Below are 5,325 nucleotides of genomic sequence, written 5' to 3'. Positions count from 1 at the left end.
CTGGAAAGCGGGATCAGCTTGGAGGAGCCCCAGGCCCTTGAGAAGCAGGGCAGGTCACCGCTCTTGGAAAGGAGGGAGGCAGAGGGCTCACAGGTCAGTGAACTTCCAGCTTACTCCACGCCTTGAGGCCCATGGGTACATTCTGGGCTGCAGCCAGGCCCTGCCTGCCTCAGTTGATTCGATGTGCTCAGCCAATCCATTCTCCCCCGTAGGGGTCCAGAATCGGATCCGATGGGGGATCATGAGATGACCCCAGCAGGCGCCCTGAAACTCCCCCTCCCCTGGTGGAAATTGGCTCAAGGATATTCTGAAGTCGGGACTCCTGGGGGTTGGATCGTGGGACGCTGCCCACGGCCGCCTCTCCCACGCGGCCCCCAACAGGACCACGGATGCAGCCGCTGCCAAGGCTGCAGCGGGAGAGCCCCTGGCGCCCAGCGGCCACCATCCTTTAAAGGGGACGCAGCCTGACTGCCGGCAGCTGAGCGCGGGGCTGCGAAGCCACTGTGCATGCGCGAGTGGCCAGCGGGTGCTCGCGGCTGGCCGGTGCTAGCGTCACAGTGGTTCCCACGGTTGTCATAGGAACCATGCCCTGAGGCCTGGCAAACAGGAGCCCTCCGTGGCAGTGCTTGGGTGGCGGGGCTCTGAGGCTCCAGCCTGACCTCTCCACGGGGTTGACAGGACTGTCTCCGGATGCCAGGAGTCCTGGCAAAGGGCTGACCAGGATGTGGAAAGCATAGGCGGGGGGGCTGGCGAAGCAGTGCCGCATCCCAGCGTCAGGCCCACCCAGACGCAGTTCTGATGAGTCTCCCCAGAAGTTGTGCCCCCCGTGAACTCGAGGACGGGTTGGCCTGTCGACCCGTGGGCTGATCTCTCAACCAAGGGTCGTTCTCCTTCGAGAGCCGAACGCCCTAGCCTCAGCGGTGCCTGTTTTGTGGTGTTTGTGTGCCACTGCTGTATGACTGTCTGTGTGTCTATGTGTTTGTGTGTGTCCCATTTTAGATTCTCTCTCTGTCTCTCACCCTCTGTCAGTTCCTTGCCCTCTCTCTCTCGGTTGGGATGTGTGTTTCTGTGTGTGTGTGTGCGTGTGTGTGTGTGTTTGGAGAAAAACGGCCTTTGTGCCAAAAAGCGATTTCTTGCATGTCAACCTGTCTTTGGTGAGCCTCCCTCTGCGTCTGTGCCTGGGTCACGTGTCGGCTCCCAGTCTATCAGGGATACACTTCCTGGAGATCCCTGCCATGACTCTTTCCCTCTCAAACCTGCTTGGGTTTGACTCGATTTCGTCCGGGGGAGGGGGAGCTTCAGGGCGCCTGCTGGGGTCTCAGGACTCCCCTTCAGATCCTATGCTGGACCCCTACGGGGGAGAATGGATTGGCTGAGCACATCGACTGAGGCAGGCAGGGTCTGGCTGCAGCCCACAATCGTCCCACAGGCCTCAAGGCGTGCTGTCAACTGAAAGTTCACTGACGCTTCTGAGCCCTCTGCCTCCCTCCTCCTTAGAAAGACAGGTCCTTGTCTTCTGGAAGAGGTGTTGTGGCATTTCCTCTGCACACCCAGTCTCGTTCCTGAGAATGAGATCCCCTCTGCTCCTGGGTGGACTGACCCGCTGAGGCTTTTGGCCAACTGATAGATCCCAGAAGTTCTTTGATTTTCCCTGGCATTCATGGAAAGGTCACCTGTGTCCCCATTCCCCTGGGCACTTGCCAGGACACCGTTGTTTCTCTGGCAGTCGGCCCGTGTGCCCTCAGTGACACACGCTAATACCATGTGTTCCAGGGTTTGCCAGTGCCACGCATTGGCTCCACCTCGGATTCGCCCCTGGACCTGTTGACAGGTGTCCTGGAAAGCGGGATCAGCTTGAAGGGGCCCCAGGCCCTTGAGAAGCAGGGCAGGTCACCGCTCTTTGAAAGGAGGGAAGCAGAGGGCTCACGGGTCAGTGAACTTCCAGCTGACTCCACGCCTTGAGGCCCATGGGATCATTCTGGGCTGCAGCCAGGCCCTGCCTGCCTCAGTCGATGCCATGTGCTCAGCCGATCCATTCTCCCCCGTAGGGGTCCAGAATCGGATCCAATGGGGGTCATGAGATGACCCCAGCAGGCGCCCTGAAACTCCCCCTCCCCGAGTGGAAATCGGCTGAAGGATATTCTGAAGTCGGGACTCCTGTGGGTTGGATCATGGGACGCTGCCCGCGGCCGCCTCTCCCACGCGGCCCCCAACAGGACCGCGGATGCAGCCGCTGCCAAGGCTGCAGCGGGAGAGCCCCTGGCGCTCCGTGGCCGCCATCCTTTAAAGGGGAGGCAGTCTCCAGGTGGAAACAAAGTCCCAAGTTGGACATCAGGCACCAGGAGGATTTCAGCCCTCCAGCGAACACCAGCACCCAGGTTGACATCAGGCTACAAATGAACACTGGGCATCTGATGTACATCAGGCCCCAAGTTGACACCAAGGGTCCAGATGGACATGTGGCCCCATATGAACACTAGTCCCCAGTCAGCTAGGGCCTGGGTCCACCTGGAGTCTAATGTTTAGCTAGAGACTGGATATCCACCTGAGGTCTAGGTATCTACCCAGGGACTGAAGTCAAACTGGGGCCTGATATTCACCGGTGGACTAGGTATCCACCAGGGGTTGATGTCCACCTCGGGCCGGATGACCTTCTGGAGTCTGATGTTCACCTCAGGTCTGGGTGTCTATCTGGGGCCTGGTGCTGATTTGGATTCCAGTGTCTACCTGGAACCTGGGGCCAGGTTGTTCACTTGGAGCCTGGAGTTTTCCCCCGGGGCCTGGTAGCCACCTGGGCCCTGAGTGTCCACATATTTTCTGATTTCCACTTTTGGCCTGAGTGTTCTTGTAGGGCCTGAGTGCCACCTGGATTCTGATGTTCACCAGGAACCTAGGTATTCACTTGTGGCTTGATGTTCACCTGGGACCTGATATCCATGTGAGACTTGATATTCACCAAGAGCCTGGGCATCCACCTGTGGCCTGATGTTCAGATGGTGACTAGGAATTCCCCTAAGGCTTGATGTCCACCTGGGGCATAGATAACCACCTATAGCCTAGTGTCCACCTGGAGCCTAGGTGTCAACCTGGGGCATAATGGGCATAATGTGCTTTTAGGGGCCTGCTGTCCACCTGCAGACTGGTGTCTGCCTAGGGCCTGGTAACCACCTGGGGTCTGGTGTCTGCCTGGGGCCTAGTGTTTACCTGAAGACTTGAGTATGAACCTTGGACCTGATGTATGCCTGGGGACTATTTATCCACCTGGAGACTAGCATTCATCTGGAGCCTCATGTCCACCTAAGCCCTGGGTGTCAACCTGGTGCCTAAGGCCACCAGGGATCTATGTACTCACTTGGGGCCTGGTGCTCCCATAGGGCCTACGTATACACCTGGGGAATGATGTCCAGGTGGAGGTGGATGTCTTCCTTGGTGTTGGTGTTCACCTGGGGACAAGGGGGTCCCTTGGGACTGGTGTTCACCTGGAGCCTCATGTGTACCTTGGACCTGCTGTCTACCTAGGGCCTGATGTCCATGTTAAGGCTGGTTGTCCACTTGGGGCCTAATGTCCACCTAAGACCCAGTGTTCACCTAGGGCCTGGGTGTCCACCTGGAGCCTGATGTTCAACTGGAGACTATGCATCCACCTGAGACCTAGGTATCCACCCAGGGTGTGGTGTCGAAGTGGGCCCTTATTTCCACCTGAGGACTATCTACCTGAGGCTTGATGTCCACCTGGAGCCCCACCTGGGGCCTGGTGTTCATCTGGGGCCCAGTGCCCACCTGGAACCTGGGTATCAACTTGGGTCTTTGGTGTCCACTTGGAGAGTGATGTGCACCTGGGGCCCGAGTTCCCACCTAGGGCCTGATGACCACCTGAGGCCCAGGTGTCCACCTGGGGTCTGATGTCCACCTGAAGCCTAGGTAACCACCTAGGGCATGGTGTTACCTGTGCCTTGATTCCCACCTGAGCCTGGTGTACACCTGAGGCCTGGGTGTCCATCTGAGGCCTAATGTACACCTCAAGCCCAGTGTCCACTTGTGGCCTGATATCAACTTGGAAGCTGATATCCACCTGGGGACGGATGTGCTCCTGGGGCCTGATATCCAGCTGGGACCAGATGGTCACCTAAGACCTGGAGTTAATCTGGTATCTGATGGTCACCAGGGTCCCAGGTGTCTACCTAGGGCCTAGTGTCCAACTAGGGCCTGATGTCCACCTAGAGTCTAGTATCCACCTTGGCCCTGATGCTACCTGAGGCTTGGGTGTCTACGTAGAACCTGAATGCCCAGTTGGGCCCTGATGTCCACCTGGGGCCTGGTGTCCTGTTAGGGCCTGATAGCTACCTGACACCTGGGTATCCTCCTAGAGCCTGATGCTCACCTGTAGGCTGGTGTCCATATGGGGCCTGGGTGTCCCCCTGTGAGCCTGATGTACACCTTATGTACCAGAAAAATGGTATATACCTGGGGCCTGATATACACCTGGAACTTGTGTGTCCACTTGACGCCTGATGTCCACCTGGGGCCTGGTGTTTACTTGGGGCCTATATCTACCTGGGGCCTGAGTGTCCTCATAGGCCTGGATATTCTCCTGGAAACTGGTAGCAACCTGGGGCTTAGCTATACACCTGAGACCTGTTGTCTGTCAGGGGCCTATGTCCACCTTGGGCCTGGTTTTCATCTGAAGCCTTGTGTTCACCTGGGCCCTGGGTGTCAACCTGGGGGTTGATGTTCACCAGGGACCTTTTTATCCACCTGAGGCTTAATGTCCACTTGGGGCCTGATTTCCACCTGGGGTCTGGGAGACCACCTGGGAACTGATGTTCAGCTGGGCCTGAGTTCACCTGGGGCCTGTTGTCCACCTGGGGCCAGGGTGTCAACCTAGAACCTGATGTCCACCTCAGGCCTGATGTCTACTTGGGGACTTAGTGTGCATCTGGGGCCTGTTGTTTGCATGTGTCCAGGATATTCTTCTGGGGTATGGGTGACTACTTGGTCCCTGATGTCTCCCTGAGGCCTGGGGGGTCAACCTAGAGCTAGATACCCACCTGGCACCTGCATATCCTCCAGTGACCTGATGTCCACCTATTACCTGGTGTCAATCTGGGGCCTGGCAACCTGGGTCCTGATGCACACCTTGAGTCCAGTGTCCACCTGAGGTCTGATGATTGCCAGGTGTCCGAAATTCACCTGGGACATGATACCAACCTGGCTCCTGGATTTTTATGTGGGACCTCATTTCCATCAAGGGCCTTGGTGCTCACCTGAGCCTATGTGTCTCTCAGGGACCTGATGTTTCTCGTGGGTCTAGATTTCCACTTGGGC

Source organism: Colobus angolensis, unplaced genomic scaffold (assembly GCF_000951035.1).
Source record: "Colobus angolensis palliatus isolate OR3802 unplaced genomic scaffold, Cang.pa_1.0 Scaffold474, whole genome shotgun sequence".
Taxonomy (NCBI): Eukaryota; Metazoa; Chordata; class Mammalia; order Primates; family Cercopithecidae; genus Colobus; species Colobus angolensis.
Note: the sequence above shows the minus strand (reverse complement) of the source record.